The sequence below is a fragment of the Bombina bombina genome, chromosome 3 (genome assembly GCF_027579735.1).
Source record: "Bombina bombina isolate aBomBom1 chromosome 3, aBomBom1.pri, whole genome shotgun sequence".
Lineage (NCBI taxonomy): Eukaryota > Metazoa > Chordata > Amphibia > Anura > Bombinatoridae > Bombina > Bombina bombina.
In genome coordinates this window covers 559,234,813-559,245,944 of record NC_069501.1, presented here as the reverse complement: position 1 = coordinate 559,245,944, position 11,132 = coordinate 559,234,813, and positions in this window count along the sequence as shown.

Here is an 11,132-nt window from a genome sequence, read left to right as displayed (position 1 = left end):
AAGCCATAACGCTCTACGCGCTAAAATGGCAAAACCTGAATTCTTTGCCGCTAATTTAGCCAGATGAAAAGCGGCGTCTGTAATGAAAGAATTAGCTAGCTTAAGAGCCCTAATTCTATCCAGAATATCATCTAATGGGGTCTCCACTTGAAGAGCCTCTTCCAGAGCCTCAAACCAAAAGGCAGCTGCAGTGGTTACAGGAACAATACACGCTATAGGCTGGAGAAGAAAACCCTGATGAACAAAAATTTTCTTTAGGAGACCCTCCTAAAGTCTAACCCTAAAAGGTTCTTTAAGTACATAAATAGCAAAAAGTCTAAGAAGGATAATATAGGTACATTAAAATGTGTGGAGGGTAGCATGATAAATAATGACAGGGAGAAGGCTGAGGTACTAAACCAGTTTTTTTCTTCAGTATACACAAGAGAGGAACCATTGAATGATACTTTGGAACAGAATAGAACATGCCAGTCCATACCACTAACTGGGTTTTGTTTAGAGGATATCAGGAAAAAACTAAAAAATATTAAGGTAAATAAAACTCCAGGCCCAGATGGAATACACCCAAGGGTGTTAAGTGAACTTAGCACTGTTATAGACAAACCTTTACTCTTAATTTTTCAAGACTCATTATCCTCAGGCATGGTACCCCAGGATTGGCGTAAAGCTGATGTGGTGCCACTCTTCAAAAAGGGAAGCAGGGATGATCCAGGAAGCTATAGACCAGTTAGTCTGACATCAATAGTGGGGAAGATATTTGAAGGGATTATAAGGGATTATATTGATGAGCATATTCGTGTAAACAAGATTATGAGTTCTAATCAGCATGGCTTTAGGAGAAATAGATCATGTCAAACTAATCTAATTAGATTCTACGAGGAAGTAAGTAAAAATATAGATAAAGGGGAATCAGTTGATGTGATATACTTAGATTTTGCAAAGGCATTTGATACAGTGCCACATGAGAGATTAATGCACAAAATTAAGGGACTGGGAATAGCTGAAAATGTTAGCTCGTGGATAAATAACTGGATAAAATATAGGGAGCAACGAGTAGCAGTAAATGGATCATACTCAGATTGGACAAAGGTAATCAGTGGCGTCCCCCAGGGATCAGTACTGGGCCCTGTTCTTTTTAATATTTTTATAAATGACTTGGAGCAAGGATTAAATAGCGACATCTCTATTTTTGCAGATGATACTAAGTTAAGTAAGGTCATTAGGTCAGAGCAGGATGAACTCTCTTTGCAAAGGGATTTGCTAAAATTAGAACTATGGGCAAGTGAATGGAAAATGAGATTTAATACGGAAAAATGTAAGGTTCTACATTTTGGAAGTAAAAATAAGCAGGCTATGTATTTTTTAAATGGGAAAAGACTTAGCCAAACACAGGAGGAAAGGGATTTGGGAGTAGTAATAGATAACAAGCTAAAGATGAGTGCACAATGCAGGGCAGCGGCTTCAAAGGCTAATAAGATACTAGCATGTATTAAAAGAGGCATTGATTCAAGGGAGGAAAGCATAATTCTGTCATTATATAAAGCCCTGGTAAGACCTCACCTTGAGTTTGGAGTGCAGTTCTGGGGACCGATTGCTAAAAAAGATATTACAGAACTAGAAAAAGTTCAGAGAAGGGCCACAAAGCTAATAAGGGGATTGGAGAAATTAACCTATGAGGAGAGGCTAGCCAAACTGGGTCTGTTCTCTTTAGAAAAAAGGCGCTTGAGAGGTGACATGATTACTTTATATAAATATATTCAAGGCCCATATACAGAGATGGCAGAAGCTCTTTTTATTCCAAGAAAATTGGTTCTGACAAGAGGTCATAATTTAAGGTTGGAGGAAAGGAGATTTAATCTCCTGCAACGGAAACGTTTTTTCACTGTAAGAGCAATAAAATTGTGGAACTCATTACCAAAGGAGGTAGTGAATGCCAATACCATAGATACATTTAAAAATAGTCTGGATAAATTTCTGTATATAAACAAAATTCATGGATATGATTGCTAGTATTAAATGGGTCACATTTTAATGGGGTTATTTAAGCTTAACTGGAGCTTTTTGTAAGTATTTTAGATTTGTATAGGTTGAACTCGATGGACTTCAGTCTTTTTTCAACCTTATCTACTATGTTACTATGTTACTATGTATGTTACCCTCTAATTTTTTATCCATAGGGTCTTTGAAAGCACAACTGTCCTCAATAGGTATCGTTGTACGCTTAGCCAGAGTAGAAATAGCTCCCTCCACCTTAGGGACCGTCTGCCACAAGTGCCGCATGGTTTCGGATATGGGAAACATCTTCTTAAAAATAGGAGGGGGAGCGAACAGAATACCTGGTCTATCCCACTCCTTAGTAACAATATCCGAAATCCTCTTAGGGACCGGAAAAACATCAGTGTAGACAGGAACCTCTAAATATTTATCCATTTTACACAATTTCTCTGGAAATACAATAGGGTCACAATCATCCAGAGTCGCTAAAACCTCCCTAAAGCAATAAGCGGAGGTGTTCTAGCTTAAATTTAAAGGCCGTCATATCTGAATCTGTCTGAGGGAACATCTTTCCTGAATCAGAAATCTCTCCCTCAGACAGCAAATCCCTCATCCCTACCTCTGAACATTGTGAGGGTACATCGGATACGGCTACTAAAGCGTCAGAAGGCTCAGCATTTGTTCTTAACCCAGAGCTACTGCACTTCCCTTGCAACCCAGGCAGTTTAGATAAAACCTCTGTGAGGGTAGAATTCATAACTGTGGCCATATCTTGCAAGGTGAAAGAATTAGACACACTAGAGGTACTTGGCGTCACTTGTGCGGGCGTTACTGGTTGTGACACTTGGGGAGAAATAGATGGCATAACCTGATTTCCTTCTGTCTGAGAATCATCCAGTGCCAAACTCTTATAAGTCAAAATATGCTGTTTGCAATTTATAGACATATCAGTACATGTGGGACACATTCTAAGAGGGGGTTCCACAATGGCTTCTAAACATATTGAGCAAAGAGTTTCCTCAATGTCAGACATGTTGAACAGGCTAGTAATGAGACAAGCAAGCTTGGAAAACACTTTATTCAGTGAAAAAACAACAATTTTAAAAAACGGTACTGTGCCTTTAAGAGAAAAAAGGCATACACAATCTGCAAAACAGCTTAAAAATACCTCAAATGTTTCGAAATTTTTACAGCAGATTCAATAAGCTTTAGTAAGATTGCACCACAAGCAAATTAAACATTTAACCCCTAAATATGGAAACCGGATTGACAAAGTGCCAAAAACCGGAAAAACATAATTTATGCTTACCTGATAAATTTATTTCTCTTGTAGTGTGTTCAGTCCACGGGTCATCCATTACTTATGGGATATATTCTCCTTCCTAACAGGAAGTTGCAAGAGGATCACCCAAGCAGAGCTGCTATATAGCTCCTCCCCTCACATGTCATATCCAGTCATTCGACCGAAACAAGACGAGAAAGAACTATAGGGTGCAGTGGTGACTGGAGTTAAAATTTAAAATTTAGAACCTGCCTCAAAAAGACAGGGCGGGCCGTGGACTGAACACACTACAAGAGAAATAAATTTATCAGGTAAGCATAAATTATGTTTTCTCTTGTTAAGTGTGTTCAGTCCACGGGTCATCCATTACTTATGGGATACCAATACCAAAGCTAAAGTACACGGATGAAGGGAGGGAAAAGGCAGGAACATTAAACAGAAGGAACCACTGCCTGTAGAACCTTTCTCCCAAAAACAGCCTCCGAAGAAGCAAAAGTGTCAAATTTGTAAAATTTGCAAAAAGTATGAAGTGAAGACCAAGTTGCAGCCTTGCAAATCTGTTCAACAGAGGCCTCATTTTTAAAAGGCCCAAGTGGAAGCCACAGCTCTAGTAGAATGAGCTGTAATTCTTTCAGGAGGCTGCTGTCCAGCAGTCTCATAGGCTAAACGTATTATGCTACGAAGCCAAAAAGAGAGAGAGGTAGCCGAAGCCTTTTGACCTCTCCTCTGTCCAGAGTAAACGACAAACAGGGAAGAAGTTTGTCGAAAATCTTTAGTTGCCTGTAAGTAGAACTTCAGGGCACGGACCACGTCTAGATTATGCAAAAGACGTTCCTTCTTTGAAGAAGGATTAGGACACAATGATGGAACAACAATCTCTTGATTTATATTCCTGTTAGAAACAACCTTAGGCAAAAACCCAGGTTTAGTACGCAGGACTACCTTGTCTGAATGAAAGATCAGATAAGGAGAATCACAATGTAAGGCAGATAACTCAGAGACTCTTCGAGCCGAGGAAATAGCCATCAAAAACAGAACTTTCCAAGATAAAAGCTTGATATCAATGGAATGAAGGGGTTCAAACGGAACACCCTGAAGAACTTTAAGAACCAAGTTTAAGCTCCACGGAGGAGCAACAGCCTTAAACACAGGCTTAATCCTAGCCAAAGCCTGACAAAAAGCCTGGACGTCTGGATTCCCTGCCAGACGCTTATGTAAAAGAATAGACAGAGCAGAAATCTGTCCCTTTAGTGAACTAGCGGATAAGCCCTTTTCTAAACCCTCTTGTAGAAAAGCCAATATCCTAGGAATCCTAACCTTACTCCATAAGTAACTCTTGGATTCACACCAATATAAATATTTACGCCATATCTTATGGTAAATTTTTCTGGTAACAGGTTTCCGAGCCTGTATTAATGTATCAATAACCGAATCCGAAAACCCACGCTTTGATAGAATCAAGCGTTCAATCTCCAAGCAGTCAGCCTCAGAGAAATTAGGTTTGGATGGTTGAAAGGACCCTGAATTAGAAGGTCCTGCCTCAGAGGTAGAGACCATGGTGGACAGGACAACATGTCCACTAGGTCTGCATACCAGGTCCTGCGTGGCCACGCAGGCGCTATCAGAATCACTGATGCTCTCTCCTGTTTGATCCTGGCAATCAGTCGAGGTAGCAACGGAAAAGGTGGAAACACATAAGCTATGTTGAAAACCCAAGGGGCTGCAAGAGCATCTACCAGCACCGCTCCTGGGTCCCTGGACCTGGATCCGTAACGAGGAAGCTTGGCGTTCTGGCGAGATGCCATAAGATCCAGATCTGGTTTGCCCCAACGACGAATCAGTTGAGCAAATACCTCCGGGTGTAGTTCCCACTCCCCCGGATGAAAAAAGTCTGGCGACTTAGAAAATCCGCTTCCCAGTTCTCCACACCTGGGATGTAGATCGCTGACAGGTGGCAAGAGTGTGACTCTGCCCAGCGAATTATCTTCGAGACTTCCAACATCGCTAGGGAACTCCTGGTTCCCCCTTGATGATTGATGTAAGCCACAGTCGTGATGTTGTCCGACTGAAACCTGATGAACCTCAGTATCGCTAACTGAGGCCAAGCTAGAAGAGCATTGAATATTGCTCTTAATTCTAGAATGTTGATTGGTAGGAGTTTCTCCTCCTGAGTCCACGATCCCTGAGCCTTCAGGGAGTTCCAGACTGCTCCCCAGCCTAGAAGGCTGGCATCTGTTGTTACAATCGTCCAATCTGGTCTGCAAAAGGTCATTCCTTCGGACAGATGGACCCGTGACAACCACCAGAGAAGAGAATCTCTGGTTTCCTGGTCCAGATTTAGCAAAGGGGACAGATCTGAGTAATCCCCGTTCCACTGACTTAGCATGCATAGTTGCAGCGGTCTGAGATGCAGGCGCGCAAATGGCACTATGTCCATTGCCGCGACCATCAAGCCGATTACTTCCATACACTGAGCTACTGATGGGCTCGGAATGGAGTGAAGGGCACGGCAAGCATTGAGAATCTTTGATAACCTGGACTCCGTCAGGTAAATTTTCATCTCTACAGAATCTATAAGAGTCCCTAGAAAAGGAACCCTTGTAAGCGGTAACAGAGAACTCTTTTCCACGTTCACTTTCCACCCATGCGACCTCAGAAATGCTAGAACTATCTCTGTATGAGACTTTGCATTTTGAAAACTTGACGCTTGAATCAGAATGTCATCTAGGTACGGAGCCACCGCTATGCCTCGTGGTCTTAGTACCGCCAGAAGTGAGCCCAGAACCTTTGTAAAAATTCTCGGGGCCGTAGCTAACCCGAAGGGAAGAGCTACAAACTGGTAATGCCTGTCTAGAAAGGCAAATCTTAGGTACCGATAATGATCTTTGTGAATCGGTATGTGAAGGTAGGCATCCTTTAAGTCCACTGTGGTCATATATTGACCCTCTTGGATCATGGGCAGGATGGTCCGAATGGTTTCCATCTTGAACGATGGAACCCTTAGGAATTTGAGTAAAACCCTTGTCCTTGTTCCGTTCGCGGAACTGGGTGGATCACTCCCATCACTAAGAGGTCTTGTACACATTGTAGAAATGCCTCTTTCTTTACTAGGTTTGTTGATAACCTTGACAGATGAAACCTCCCTTGTGGAGGAGAAGTTTTGAAATCCAGAAGGTATCGCTGAGATATAATATCCAACGTCCAGGGATCCTGTACATCTCTTGCCCAGGCCTGGGCGAAGAGAGAAAGTCTGCCCCCCACTAGATCAGTCTCCGGAGAGGGGGCCCTGTCTTCATGCTGTCTTAGAAGCGGAAGTAGGCTTTCTGGCCTGCTTGCCCTTGTTCCATGACTGGTTGCCTTTCCAACCCTGTCTGTAACGAGCAGTAGTTCCTTCCTGTTTTGGAGCGGAGGAAGTTGGTGCTGCTCCTGCCTTGAAGTTACGAAAGGCACGAAAATTAGACTGTTTGGCCTTTGATTTGGCCCTGTCCTGAGGAAGGGTGTGGCCCTTACCTCCCGTAATGTCAGCAATAATTTCCTTCAAGCCGGGCCTGAATAAGGTCTGCCCTTTGAAAGGAATGTTAAGTAGTTTAGACTTAGAAGTTACATCTGCTGACCAGGATTTAAGCCATAGTGCCCTGCGCGCCTGTATGGCGAATCCGGAATTTTTAGCCGTAAGTTTGGTTAAATGCACTACAGCATCCGAAACAAACGCATTAGCCAGTTTAAGCGTTCTAACTTTGCTCAAAGTCTCATCCAATGGTGCTGTGCGAATCGCCTCTTCCAGAGATTCAAACCAGAATGCCGCTGCAGCCGTGACAGGCGCAATGCATGCAAGAGGCTGCAATATAAAACCTTGTTGAACAAACATTTTCTTAAGGTAACCCTCTAATTTTTTATCCATTGGATCTGAGAAAGCACAGCTATCCTCCACCGGGATAGTGGTACGCTTGGCTAAAGTAGAAACTACTCCCTCCATCTTAGGGACCGTCTGCCATACGTCTCGTGTGGTGGCGTCTGTAGGGAACATTTTTCTAAATATCGGAGGAGGGGAAAAGGGCACACCGGGTCTATCCCACTCCTTACAAATAATTTCTGTAAGCCTTTTTGGTATAGGAAAAACGTCAGTACACACCGGTACCGCATAGTATCTATCCAACCTACATAATTTCTCTGGGATTGCCACCGTGTCGCAATCATTCAGAGCCGCTAACACCTCCCCTAGTAACACGCGGAGGTTCTCAAGCTTAAATTTAAAATTTGAAATTTCTGAATCCGGTCTCCCCGGATCAGAACCGTCACCGACAGAATGAAGCTCACCGTCCTCATGTTCTGCAAATTGTGACGCAGTATCGGACATGGCTCTCGTGTCATCAGCGCGCTCTGTCCTTAACCCAGAGTTATCGCGCTTGCCTCTTAATTCGGGCATATTGTATAATACTTCTTTCATAACATTAGCCATATCATGTAAAAGTGATTTGTAAGGGCCTTGATGTACTTGGCACCTCAATCTTACGCACCTCCCGAGCGGGAGACGCAGGTACTGACACGTGAGGAGAGTTAGACGGCATAACTTCCCCCTCGTTGTCTGGTGATAATTTCTTTATCGGTACAGATTGACTTTTATTCAAAGTAATATCAATACAATTGGTACACATTTCTATTGGGCTCCACATCGGCTTTTGAACATAATGAACAAGCAGATTCCTCTGTATCACACATGTTTAAACAGACTAGCAATGAAGCTAGCAAGCTTGGAAATCACTTTCAATAAGTTTACAAGCAATATAAAAAACGCTGCAGCGCTTTTAAAAAAACACAGTTGAATAACAAAGAAAACTAATTCAGTTATAGTCAACAATTCTTAACGAGAAATGTATTAATTAGCAGAGGATTGCACCCATTAGCAAAAGGATGATTAACCCCTCAATACCCAAAAACGGATATCAAATTAAGATTTAACGCTTTTATCACAGTCAAACACACTGTCACAGATCTGCTGTGACTGATTACCTCCCTCAAAAACGAATTTTGAAGACCCCTGAGCTCTCTAGAGACGTCCTGGATCAAGGAGGAAGAAACAGGAAGACTGTGCTAGAATTTTAACCGCGCAACAAGGCGCTAAAACAAGGTCCCTCCCACTCATATTACAACAGTGGGAGACCTGATATAACGGTTTCTATGCAGAAAATACGTTAGCCATGTGGAAAAAAATCATGCCCAAAAAGATTTATCACCAAAGTACCTCACAAAACGAATAACATGCCAGTAAACGTTTTAAAAACAACATTTTGAATGTCATGCAAAGTTATCACTAAGCCTGCTACCAGTCGCTTCCACTGCAGATAAAGGCTTAAACATTCAGTATTAACAGTATTTTCTCAGTCAAATTCTAGTCCCTAGAAAATAACTCAACTGCGCATACATTTATCAGCCTGATACCAGTCGCTACTACTGCATTTAAGGCTGTACTTACATCATATGGGTAACAGCAGTATTTTCTTAGTCAATTCCATTCCCAGAAAATAATGTACTGCACATACCTCATTTGCGGGGGACCCCGCATGCTATTCCCCTCTTTCTGAAGTTACCCTACTCCTCAGAATGTCGAGAACAGCCAGCGGATCTTAGTTACGTCTGCTAAGATCATAGAAAAACGCAGGCATTTTAAAATAACAAACTTTTGATTGAAGAATAATTAAGTAAAAACTCCAACTCCTCTCGCGACCTCCTTCTTTGTTGAGGGTTGCAAGAGAATGACTGGATATGACATGTGAGGGGAGGAGCTATATAGCAGCTCTGCTTGGGTGATCCTCTTGCAACTTCCTGTTGGGAAGGAGAATATATCCCATAAGTAATGGATGACCCGTGGACTGAACACACTTAACAAGAGAAAAACCCTGTCAGCACCTTGCCACAGCTCTGCTGTGGCGCCTACCTGCCCTTATGGATTGGTAATGTGGGGATAAAGCTTCGTCTTGGCCCAAAAAGTTCACCAGGACCCTCCGGTGTTGTAGCTTGCTGCTTGTCATGAGAAAACAACTGAGGCGCAAAATTAGGCCCCGCCCATATCACTCAATGTTACTAAGGCCTCCAAAAAAACACACCAAGCGTTTTTACCAGCCATGTGGGTTCTAAAACCCCAAAAAGCCAAGTGTACCCTCAATACAGTTGTCCCTCAAAAGTTTATTATCAGCACTCCCAGAACACACAACCGTTCAAACTGAGTGTCAACCATAAGTTTAGCCCTTTATGCAAGCTTAGTAATGCCACTATAGGTCTAGGATTACTGCTTACCCTTACCCTTATGGGGATACTGTCAGCCTTTCTGAAATATCAGTCTTTCCAGAAAAAATGACTGAACATACCTTATTGCTGTATAGCATGGAACCGTTCCTCACACTGAAGTTTCCTGTACTCCTCAGCCTCTGTGGGAACAGCATTGGATCTTAGTTACAAATGCTAAGATCATCATCCTCTAGGCAGAAATCTTCATCCATAGAGCCCAATAATGAAAAAACATTTTAGAAACTTTTATATAAAATGGGTGAATATTATTAGATTACAACCATCGGAGGTACAAGTAGAGATTTTGAAGCCCCTGCGAGAATCAGGTCTCAGAGGAGTTATAGAATTTGGGACAGTATTAGATAACATATTTGGCACTAGGAGGAAATAGTTGACAGTAAGAGAGACCCAATTTTTCAACTTGTGGGGATTTTTTCCCCCTTTTTGTTTCTCTCTCTTCCTTTTTTCTCTGTCGCGTTGTGTCTTGTCTTGTTTTATCTTGTTTGGTTTTGTCTTGTTTTATGGCATGTGGTGTGTATATATTATAAAAGTCCCAATTCAGGTACTAAGAGTAAATGGACTTTTTGCATTAGATAATTAATGATTTCTTTGAAGGATAGAGACATTGTCATAGGCTGAGGGTCTTAGTTGGATTTTGTTAGAATTTAATTATTATAAGGTTACCCAGTATGTAGGGCAATTGATTGTGGTATGGCTCTATACATATGTTTCTTTTTTTATATGATTCTGTGTAAAGTATCATGAATTGGTATGTAAATAAAAAAATAAAAATAAATATCGGAGAGGTAAAGGATGGTGAGAACGGTCAAAAACAGCCCACAGACCACCTCCAAAGACCTACAACATCATCTTGATGTTTCATCAGAGATGCCTGATGAAACAGCTAGCACAGCTGAGAAACAGGTTGCAATCTGTTGGTAACATGCGGCTAGATTACGAGTTTTGCGTTATGAGTAAAAAAGCAGCATTAAGGCTCATAATGCTGCTTTTTCACTACCACTGCTATTACGAGTCTTGTAGGTACAGCTGTCCCGCACACTTTTTGGGCCGTACCGCAAATTAACTTACGCAATTTGCATAAAGTCTTTTTTCAATAGGATTTTCATAGTGCCAGTATTACAAGCTTTTTTTTTAGGCCAAAAAGTGAGTGGTACAGCCTATCCCGCAAGATTCGGAACGCATTCTAAAGTCAGTAGTTATGAGTTTTATGCTACAAAGCTGTATAACTAAAGTGCTAAAAAGTACACTAACACCCATAAACTACCTATTAACCCCTAAACCGAGGCCCTCCCGCATCGCAAACACTATAATAAAATTATTAACCCCTAATCTGCCGCTCCGGACATCGCTGCCACTAGAATAAACATATTAACCCCTAAACCACCGTACTCCCACATCACAAACACTAGTTAAATATTATTAACCCCTAATCTGCCGTCCCTAACATGGCCGCTACTTACCTGAATATATTAACCCCTAATCTGCCTTCCCAAACATCGCCGCCACTATACTAAAGTTATTAATCCCTAAACCTAAGTCTAACCCTAAC